Raw genomic sequence first — 12,500 nt, forward strand, 5'->3', positions numbered from 1 at the left:
TACGGAATATTTTATCATTAAATAATATACACCTTATTTTGCTGTCACTTTTCGAAAGCAAAACTGAGACGAACTGTTCAGATTGTCAGTATTTAATTAGGGACACGTTTACAAAATATCATCCTTCATTTATTAATTTTTTTTTCCCCGGTTATGTTGAACTATTGGAAACGTCCCTGTCTCAATTCTGCCGGACTGGGATTCGAATCATGCTCAATTATATGTTTTTTTGTAGTCTGCAACCTCACCATTCTTGCGAGCCCCTGATGGGTGATTTGGGGGAGCCCAGTAAGGTCTACCAGGTCCAAACTTAGGTGGCGAGGGGCTTCGCCACTGATCATATTAATCCGAGAGCTCGTAGGATTTTATTTATGTTTTCGAATAAGAAAGTTCTCACAAACGAATGGTAGCCGTTTCTTCACAAATCCATGTTAAAGATCGGTACCCTTTGTAAAAATAAGCATTCCTGCATTTTCTAACTTATCAATATAAACTCTGATTTTTACGAATGTAAATGTATATAGTGGATTTAAACAATTATTCCTTGATAAACATACCTTCTTATGACTCATTTGGTTTGACTAATGTTGGATTATTATTTTCTTTTTTTACATTTAGATTAGCTGAGATATCACTAAAAGTTGTTGTGAACAACTGAAATTCTTTAATATTCCCCGGTTTTCAGATTTTCTAAGAAAAAAATGGCTATGTTGTACATTCAAGTGGAAAATCATATTGAATCTCTTTTTAATGTTTGTTTATTTTGAGCATTAATAAATCATGGTTTTCAATTGTATGTAATAAAGATGAGAAAGTCATATTGGACAAATATATATGCAAACAAGTGGCTTACCACTGATATTACCATATAGCATTGAACAGGACCTTACAAATGAATATTTAGATAAGCCATGGTCCTTTGGCATGCTAGTCTATATAATTCTTTGGTGTCATATTGTCAGCACAGTATTCTCCAGGAATCACGCAATAGATTCATTCACCTCATGATTACTGCCTGACATTAAAGATACGTTCATCACTAGAGTCAACCTGAGTTTGATTATCAGTCACATCTATATTGAAGACAGCCTGTGTATCATCACTGAGAAGAAGTACCATATTTTGTGGAAGTTAACTCTATCGAAGCCGTCAATAATATACATGTTGCCGACCAATTTGCACCTATTCTCCTTTGGGATGAGTTGTGCATAGTTCAGGGAATTTGTCAGCTTTTGACATGGCATCAATGTAGTTGGTTCTGTGGATTTCATCAAACAAGTCTTTGTCACATAATAGCATGCTGCTTGGATTAATTTTAGGATATATTTTTCTATAGAATTATTATTCCACTTCGGTGCATACTTCTGTTGGAAAAGAGCAAATCAAGCGTTATTGATGCTGCTAAGTTTCGGCAAACGATACAAGGCGCAAGTGAACTTTTCAATTGCAGCCACACCTTCAGGAGAGACCGCTGTAATACCGCACATGTTTTCAAAGGCTTATTTTAAACTATAATGCTTTGTAATCAACTCCAATGGGTTCAGCTTACATTTGCTCATGAATGATGGTGTGTAATCAGAACCAATGAAGACTTGCAATTATGTGTCTCCCGGTAGTGTTACTGCTAAGGCCAACGTCCATCTAAATAGTGAAGCTGTTCTCAATCATGTGATTTGCAATGAATATTTAACTGTACCAATTAGACATATACAGAATCTAAAATTGCTCCCGTCGCCGCCGTTGAGGGTTACATCAATGTACCTGCAGTACTTAGACATAAACTCAAGGAAGCATAGTTTAATATACTCATGATGAATACATACATGCAGTCACTCACTTCATTGAAACTTACCTGTTATAATGGCGACCAGACCAGAAAGGCAACTATTGAAGGACCATGAGCCCAATACATCAGATCTTGCCAGTAATTCCGGACCCCCAGAGCTGCCGATCATGTAGCCCAAAGCACCAAAGAAGGCTGAAGAGACTTGAAACCGGCCAAATGCGATAAACAAGATGTTAAATCTAGGTGCCTATTCGTCTTTTATTTGTTGTTAGTTTTGTACTCGTAGTTATCCTACACTAATCTGGTTACTCTAGACTTCCATCTATCTATCAGTTATGCTGGTTGCCAGGTCAGTATCCATCTCCAATGATTCTGTCTATTTGATCTTCTGCCAGATATTCAGCAGTCATTGGATCTGGTAGATTTATGTGTTGGATTTTGACACTGAATACAAGCAAAAGAATATACAATGCTGCTTCCTTTAATCTGTGCTCATCAAATACTTCCAGTTGTATGGCAGAATCTTATGTGAGGGTGCAACTACATATGATTCTTGCAGACTTGTTGCTCTGTTTTATCTACTTTCGTGTTGGATAGATGTTCAATATTTCCTGACAAAATCACTGACCACAATATGTTGATTCAATGTAGTCTAGGACTGACAAGTATCTGCTAGTTATTGACGTAAGCAGTTCTTCGTTTCAAATTAATGTTTGGTAAATTTATGGTTTTAGCTCATTTCATTCTGGTTTGCTTGTGATCTGTCAAAGCATGAATGGGTGGCCCTAGTTATCTGTCAGCATGTTGAAAGTATAATTTCTTGCACGAATAGTGGTATTTTGCCTCCCTAGTGATGAGGTCAATACCATACGGGGTATAGTTTGGTGAAATTTCACGTGCTAGATGATGGAGTATGTTCAATTCTGGATCATGGGGTATTATCATATTTTCTGGAATCGTTTGTCAACCATCAGTGAAGCTTTTATAGCATTATGGGAATGATGACCATCTCTGTCACCTTAATAGTCAGGAATATTAATTGAGATGTATTTAGAATTTTGTAATAATTTGTATTTTGCACTATGAGCATGCTTAACTTTGGCATATATATATATATATATATATATATATATATATATATATATATATATATATATATATATATATATATATATATATATATATATATATATATATATATATATATATATATATATACATCGAATGGTTTCACCTTATCTATGCACTTTCCATTGGTATGAAAATACAAGAGATCTTGCTTGCCATTTTCTACACAACACTATTAACCGGAAAACACATAAAGCTAGTAATATTGATATAATATACACAAGGGATACATTTACAAATATTCCTAAATTAAAATCATGTTATGAGCAAGAGAAGACAAAGTGTACAAGAAATTTGGGAGGCTATCCAAATACTGGTGTATTTCAAAATGTGATTATATGCCCATTCATTATTGCGTTACATATCTTGACCAAATTATGATAGATTTTGAATTGTATTAAACATATTTTGGTCAAGAAAGATGTGCCACAATAAAACCCACAACGTATTTCTTTAGTGAAAAATTAAAAAAAAAAAAATAAAGAAAAAATTACAGATTGTCACTTGTTTGTTATATTTTTTGGCGACATCTCGGGTTATCTAAAAGAAACACAAGCAAAAGTATCCAACTTTATTCATCTCAAAAGAATCATAGGTAGGAATTCGGCCCATAAGATAATTATTTCAAAATATTATATACATTTATATTCAGAAAATGAACCTTTACATTCATATGGATCAAAGTGTATGACAGCAAATTGTGTGGCGCTCATTTTAACGGTTACCGATAACGTTAATTTCGGAAGAAATGGCTATCGCTGTGCTCATAAGAAACTTTTTTTTTTTAATTCATGAGAAAATTCTACTAAAGAAACAATGATCAGATTTTTACACTCAAAAACAAATAAAACCCTTCGAGCTCTCGGGATATATGTATATGTGGTCAACCTTTAGGGCATTGCTCTGTTAGCTAAGGCATTCACTGACCTTTGTCTCTGCTATTCATGCACCTGCCTTAAACCTTCAAAACTAAACATCATCCTCCAAACTCGAGAATAAGCATCAATTATGAGTATATAATAACCTTATCTGATTATATACGTCAAATGTTCTTCGGGTAACGTTTCATTTCCTCACAAACATGCAAGGCTAGATTACAGCTGACACATCTTCATAACAAATGTACCTCATTATATTGTGTCATATCAGAAACGTAAAATCAATGTTGATGTACTGTATATCGTCTAGAGTCTACACGATATTCTCTATATTATAATACTTCAAAAGTTCAAACATGCAGATAATGTATTTATGTTGAAAAAGCCTCTTTATTAATTTATTGATGAATTATCTTTTTTAGTTTTATCATTATTGTTAAAATATTCCATTCTATTTGACCATTTCTTCTCATACATGCTATTTTATGTATTTTCTTATTTTCTTTCCTCACTTACCTATTTTTTTTCTGTTGCGGCCCTTGGGTTATAAAATCTTACTTTTGTATCTGGGGTAATAACTTAGCGATTAAAAATAAGTATAATAATAATAATAATAAACTATATTCTCTCTCTCTCTCTCTCTCTCTCTCTCTCTCTCTCTCTCTCTCTCTCTCTCTCTCTCTCTCTCTCTCTCTCTCTCTCTCTCTCTCTCTCTGTATATATATATATATATATATATATATATATATATATATATATATATATATATATATATATATATATATATATATATATATATATATATATATATATATATATATATATATATATATAGATAGATAGATAGATGTCCACACACGCAAACACAGACACACACACACACATGTATATATATATATATATATATATATATATATATATATATATATATATATATATATATATATATATATATATATATATATATATATATATATATATATATATATATATATATATATACATATACAGTGATCCCTTGCTACTTCGCGGTTCGACCATCGCGAATTCACCACTTCGCAGATTTTTTTTATATCGCATGTATATACATATATCGCGGATTTTCCGGAAATTTCGAAAATACCGCGATGTGACCGATAGTGCGAGATTGGAGAAGGTAAGGAAAATTGAATCATGATTGATTTTCAATATAAATGAAACTTTGAGGAGCAACAAAGATATCATTTTTTAGAGAGGTAGAGAGAGGTAAGGAATGGGAGGTAGTGAAAAGTAGCCCACAGAGAGAGAGAGAGAGAGAGAGAGAGGGAGAGAGAGAGAAGTAGAGAGAGAGAGAGAGAGAGAGAGAGGGGGGGAGGGTTAAATGTAATAAACAAAAAAATTTGATAGGTTATAACACATTGGTGCTTATGTAATATCAACTGTATACTGTAGACGGTTTGAATAAGTTAAGAAATGGTATAAACGATACTTTGTTAGTGTATTCGTACACTCTCAAGAGCGGCAGCTAGACGTCAGCTGATCTAATCACAGCCAAAAGTAAAACAAAAAGAAGTCAATAAAACACACCCGAAATTTAAAAGCAAAAGTACACGCTTTCTTAATGTGCAATTAACTATTTAAAGAGTAGCAATTTTCTAGAATAAAATAATGTTTCCCAAAAAATAGTGGTTCGCAGATGAAATAAGATGCCGTATTTTTAGGTATGATTGAAATGGATGTAGACTCGGCATAATTTTTTCGTTTCGTATTTAATTGACACTAAGAAAACTAATTTTAGTTTCTTCATCTAAATGTAAGGATTGTATAACACGGAGAGAGAGAGAGAGAGAGAGAGAGAGAGAGAGAGAGAGAGAGAGAGAGAGAGAGAGAGAGAGAGAGAGAGAGAGAATGAATCAGCAGTTGTAATCGAATGCCGTGTTTTTGTTTCGTGAGAATTTCATCGCCACGACTATAACAACAACATACTGTACTGAACTTTACAGTATTGTACCGACTGTAATTTAATAAAGTAAAATATTTGTAATAACCTATTTTATATGAAATGGGGCTATTTTTTTTCTTAAAATTTACATTTACGTATGTAAAACAACTCTCTCTCTCTCTCTCTCTCTCTCTCTCCTCTCTCTCTCTCTCTCTCTCTCTCTCTCGTAAATTGTTTTCCTGCTTTGCTACGTATGTACTGTATGATTTTATATAGATACGGTAAATAATATTTGTAATAACATATTTTCTAAAAGCTTTTACTGTAATATCATTATTTATCACTTTCATCATATGCGTTAAATGCCTTCGTTTGTTTACTGAGCGTGGTTGTTTACTGAGCGTACTTTATGACGCCGTCGTTTCAGGCGGCGTCATAAAGAAAAACATTTCATTTGGAAGTCCTAAGAAAATTAAGTAAAACATTGGTAATAACAAAATCAACATTCTGTACTGAATAATCAATATAATCGATGCAAAAACTAACCTATACACAGATGTGTAAATGCGTTTGTTTCTTCATTATGATCAGAGATAAACGTAAACAAAACATTGGTTGCCATTTTTTATTGTGCTTTTTGGCGTGTTTAGGACACGCATGATATAAAATCGCCTTTAATATTTGTGCCTGTTTTAGTTTAGGGTACTGTAGTACATGCATTAAGTGTTCTGTACATTAAAGGGTAGTTTGTTAACAGTACTACGTACAAGGGAAGGTTTTAAAAGTCTGAATATACATGTTAAATAAATACGTAAATATGGTGTCACTACTTCGCGAATTTTCACCTATTGCGGTCGGATCTGGAACCTATCTACCGCGATAAACGAGAGCTCAATGTATAGCAAATTTTAAGCGCAGCGAAAAATCTATTTTTGGGTGAGGTAGGCATGTTGGCCTGATGGAAGTTCCTCAAGGGTAGATTCCTAGGGTATATTTGACTATAGTGATATTCCCAGAGAATTTTACCTTAAGGTATCCAGAATTCTAACTCCTGGAGCGAATATCCCTAAATAAATCTAACAGGGATATTGCATAATATCAGAGGACGTATTCTTGACACGTCTCATAGCTATCATCACCCCGAACAGTATTAACGCTTCGAAGGGTTACAGTGAGAAGTATCTGAAACGAGAATGAAAAGAGAGCCGTTCATAAGGAATCTCTCCTATTCCATTTCCAGTGTGTATCTGTTGAAGGCGGCAGCGCCATCTTTATTCCTTGTAGCAATTTACGAGGTGCTACAGATACTGTATTAGAGGGAGGGGTCGATAAGCTCTTTTACGATAAAAGGAAGGTCCAATCAGGACGACATGACTACCTCACCCCAAAATAGATTTTTCGCTTCGCTCAAACTCCGTTTTTTGGGCTCAGGCCATGTCGTCCTGATGGAAGTTTTCCAGAGCATTACTGTATTTGTGGATTCTCAACCGGTGCCATACCCTCAAGAAAGTATTTTCCTGGTCCGTCTAGACCTAGAGACTTATGATGTTACCGTCATACATCATTTCATCTAAGCATGAACTATGTTGGTGCTTCTTGCCCCCTACAGGGAAGAGTCGTACTAGACTCTGGAAAAAGTCTCGAAGAGTACATAATAACTATGGATGACAAAATGACAAGCTTGTATAGTGGTCTTGCCCTATATATTATAAAGTAAAGTTTGTATAAGAGTCACCAATGTCAGTATGAATTCCTGACATATCACCCAATGTATCTACTGTTATTAACTATTTGATAACAGTTATATCCGCATAGGAACAAATTTTGCATCTCTACCACCACCCCCTTAGGGTACAACGTCAACCCTTCTTAAGGAAGGGTTAAAGCGAGTGGATTTTTGCTTGAAGAAAGGAAGAATCTTAAAAGACATTCCATGATAAAATTATCCATATTTTAATCTTTAATGCTCAGTACATTTCTAATAAAATGAGTGTGGGCTAATAAACTATGAACTCGTTTATTAAAAATTTAATAAACATACATATCAGATCAACATTTATAAAATTTATAAATTGTGGACGATATCCATTAAAGCATAAAGAAAACAATCAACAGAGAGTATTGTTTCGTCTAACAGGAAACAGATTTGCCACTTCAATCGAATTATTAATAATAAATATACAGTCTGTATACTGTTTATTTACACTCGTGTAAGAAATACTAGGCAAAAGTGTCTGTATTATGCTATAGTTCACCAAAGTCAATGGAACAGTTCGTAAGGACACGTTAGTGGCCTATCGCTCAGTGTGTAGTAACAAACTGTGACTAGACACCCACCCTCTTAATTAATCATCCCAAATTAATTACACTGTTCCTCGCAGCTTTAAACAGAAGGTTTTAGAATTCTACCTGCTGCTACCACAGACCTCTTGAGTTGCTCCACTTGCTTCGCATAGTGCATAAAGAACACCTTGGATGACTACCCGATAGTGTACGAACAAAGATGTTCAAAGTCCATATAATTAAAGAAATTACATGGAAGAGGCAACTTTCCTCAGATCATGACTTACGGGTGTACTGTCTGGATCCGCTCTGCGAATAACACAGGTGAGTTTCGCCCTTAGTTGTTTCAGAGATAACTTTGAACCCGAGGTTTCTCCTCTGAACAGCTGTCCTCCCTTAAAGTCTGAAGTTCTATGAAGATAGACCTTTAGGTACTCCACTGGACATAGGGATGCATCTTCTTTCTAAGGGCAGAATCTCTAGGGACCCCACCTGTTGATAGGTAGCTCGTTCTTGGTAAGAAACGTTGGTTCTGGAAATAGATTCAATTCTCCCTCCAAGAACTGGACGTGGCCTTCCTCTCTAGAGAGAGCCACTATTTCTCCAACTCTGGCCCCCAAAGGGAGTACAAACAGAAATATGACTTTTAATTCAAATCCTTCTAAGGGCATTCTCCATTGTTCATTATTTACGCACAATGAAGAATCTTATCTAATGACCAAGAAATGGGTCTTGGAGGTGCTGAAGGACTAAGCCTAGCAAGGGCCTTCGTAATTCATTAAGAACGTCGTTAGAAAGGTCGACCTGAAAAGCATATAGTATCTGTCTTGTCAAGGCAGACTTGCACAATAATACTTTGTTGGCTGCTAAACCTTGCTCATGAAGGTGAATGAAGAAATGATAAATAGAAATCTTTCGAGATTTATTTTGGTATCTTCGCCTTGACAAAGGATACCCGCTTCTTCCCTGAAGCCTCATAATGTCTTTTGGTTTCTCTAAACTGGTTTTTGATACCCCCGAATCTTTTTCTCATTGCTAAGGAGAGAAAATCATGAGATGTAGGTTCCGGGTTATCTGTGATGAAGCGAAGACAGTCGACTTCTATACTCGCTGAGACGAGGGATGGATCCGGTAGCGGTACGAACTTTGATCATAGTTCCAATGCCAGAGAGAACCACACGCTGTTTGGCCACTTGTGGGCCAACATCGCCGCTTTCCCTTTGAAGGATCTCAGCTTATCGAGGACCTTCAAAAGGAGGTTGTGCAGAGGGAACAGATAGATACTGGACCATCTGTTCCAGTCTAGGGACATAGCGGATCCTCGTATGGGGACACATAATGATCTATTTTCTTGTTGTCTTTCGTCGCAAAGAGGTCTATCTGCAGCTCCAGGACTTGACCCGAGATAAAGGAGAACGATCCTGTGTCTAGGGACCATTCTGACTTTATTGGTGTAACCTTGGTTAGACCGTCTGCTGTCACATTGTGGAACCGTTGAATGTGAACTGCTGACAGGTGCCATTTTTTCCTTTCTGCTAAACGAAATATGGCCAACATCACTTGGTTGATTTGGGGTGACCTCGACCCTTGTCGATTCAAGCATCTCACTATCACCTCACTGTCTAGAACCAATCTTATGTGGGTCAAGTGGCGAGGAGATACTTTCTTTAGTGTCAGAAGTACTGCCATGGCTTCTAGAAAGTTGATGTGAAATGACTTGAAAAGATTGGACCAAGCTCCTTCGACTCTCCTCTGATGAGAGTGACCTCCCAAGCCTTCCTTTGAAGCGTCTGTGTGGATAGTCACTGACGGGGGAGGAGGTTGAAAAAGTATTGATTTCTTCAATTGCTTGGCATTGGACCATGGCTTGAGAAGCGTTCGCAGTCGAGTTTGTAGTGGCCTCATCAGATCTCTTCGCGCGTTTGATGCGTATTTTCTCCAGACTCCTATTGCATCCTTTAGCTGTGCTCTTAGCACTGGATCTGTTATCGAAGCAAACTGTAGAAAACCCACCACTCTCTCCTATTTGCGTCTTGATATCCGTTTGGATTTCAATAGTCTCTTGACAGATCCTGCTATTTCTTTCCTCTTCTTCCCAGGAATGGAAAGTCGATGTGACTCCTAATTTAATTTCATTGGATTCCTAACCACTGAAACTTTTGAGCTGGAGATAGTCGAGACTTTTTTGATGTTGATATTGAATCCCAGATGTTCCAGGAATTGGGTCACTGCCTTAGAGGCTTGCATGCATTCTGTCCTGGATGCTGCCCACACCAGCCAGTCGTCCAAGTAGGCCACTACTTGGATCCCCTTTAGGCGTAAATGATGGACGGCTGTGTTTGCAAGCTTCATGAAAATCCTTGGGGCTAATTTTACCCCGAAAGGCATGGTTCTGAAGGCGTAAAGTTTTCTATGTAACTTGAAGCTAGGTAGGAGGAGAGGTGACGATTAATTGGAACGTGCCAATAAGCATCAGACAAGTCTATAGAGACGGTATATGCCCTTTTGGGCAGTAGGGTCCTTATGTGTTGAGGTGTGAGCATTCTGAACTTGTAGTTCACTATGAACTTTTTGAGTGGTGACAAATCTAGAATGACTCTGAGTTTTTCTGAGTCCTTCTTTGGAACACAAAACAGCCTTCCTTGGAACTGGATGGACTTAACTTTTCAGATTACTTTTTTGTCTAAAAGTTCTCGGACATATTCTTCCAGAACGGGGATAGAGTGTTGGAAGAATTGAGGAAATTGAGGTGGAAGAATGCTCCAGCTCAAACATAGTCCATTCTTTATTAGGCTGTAGGCTCAGGGATCGAAGGTCCAAGGATCCCTAAATAGATGTAGTCTCCCTCCTACTGGAAGCATCTCACTTTTGTTGTTGTGGACCTGAGGCCTTGCCTCCTTGACCGCATCCTCCCCTGAATCCCCTTCCCCTTGAAGGGCTTCTAGTAGAACCTATGGCTGTTCCTGTAGCTTTTGAACGAAAGGAAGAAGTCTGCCTTTCAAAGGCTGGGTTAAAAACTGGCGACTGTGTCTCCACTCATTGAGGTACCAGCTGGTCCGTGGTTGGAGGTTGTGCCACTACCTGAGGCACTGCGGTCGCAGGAAGTTGTTGTTGTTCCTGTCGGTAGTGTTTAGCCAGCTGAGAGGATAGCCTAGGCCTTTTTGTCTTAAGATCTAAGCCCCACTTTTTGAGAAGGTTCCTATTCTCCGTGGCAGCCTTGTCTATTACCTCTTTAACCATTTCGTTGGGATAGAGGTCTTTACCCTAGATACAAGAGGAGATCAGCTTCCTCGGTTCGTGCCTCACTGCAGCCGAGGCAAACACGAACTCGCTACAGGCTCTCCTAGCTTTAATAAAGCTATAGAGATCCTTCGTAACTGTGGCCAGATGGGTTTTGGCCACTACCATGAATATGTCCTGGTTCTTGGGGTCACTTGCCATCGTTTCTAATGTCGTTTGCAATTACATCGACGCAGCAAGTCTTTCTTTCGTCTCTTGCTCTCTGCGCAACAAAAACTCCGACAGCTTTGGAAGTTCCTCACCAAACTGACGTTCAGCAATATCAGCTTTCAGCTTCCCGACTGAGAGAGGTAAGGTGGACGTCCTTCCAGTCTTTTTAATCCAAGGGCAAGGTCAGAGATAAAGGCTTGCACTCCTCTAAGGAGGGGCATGGTTTCCCTGCCTCCACTGCCTTTAAGGCTGCCTTATATCCCTTTTCCATGAAGGGAAAGGCTCTGGTTGGAGAGGCCACAAAGGAGGGAAGCTTCTTACTCAAGGCTGGCAACTTTGAGTTTGTGAAGCGCCTCTCTTTCATCGAGCTTGCTAGTAACACCTGTGCTTTATTATGGTCAAGAAATATGACCTCCTTCGGCTCCGTCTCCTCCTTTGAAGCTGGCTTCTTCTTAAGACGGACATAGCAGTCAGGGTAAGAGTCTTTGTTGGGCCAAAATTCCACATCTTCTAGGGGAATTGCTCCCAACTTCCCCGAAATAACAATCTTCCTGGTTGTCATTGGCATGTGTTCGGCATACCTCCAAGGATTGGTATCTGAGCATAAAGGAAGATCCTTCACGTTGAGTCGCTTCTGGGGCCCACATGATGGTGCAAGTCTATGTATCTCCAGTTTCATTGCAGCTTCCTTTTCATCATTCTTCTTTTGTATTTGTTGAATCATATCAACAATAGAAGAAAGAGTCCTTCCCAGGTCATCTGGGATAGCAGACGATGTAGAGGGAAAAGGTTCTGGGGCCGGAACCAATGCATGCGACACCTCGTCGATTTATTTCTCTTCTATTTCAGGAGCCTGGGACAGCTCCTCCTCCTGACCTCCTCCCAGAAGGTCCTTCTCTGTATAATCCGACACATCCGACATCCTATCGTCCAATTGGATTTCTTGAAGGGCGGCCGAGACTTCAGAATCTATCAGATTCTGGGCAGTTGGTATCTCTATCTGAGGCTGGGGGATGACTGCATCAGCTGATGCCTTAGGGAAAAGGTAAGCCCT

Source organism: Palaemon carinicauda, chromosome 10 (genome assembly GCF_036898095.1).
Source record: "Palaemon carinicauda isolate YSFRI2023 chromosome 10, ASM3689809v2, whole genome shotgun sequence".
NCBI classification, from domain to species: Eukaryota; Metazoa; Arthropoda; class Malacostraca; order Decapoda; family Palaemonidae; genus Palaemon; species Palaemon carinicauda.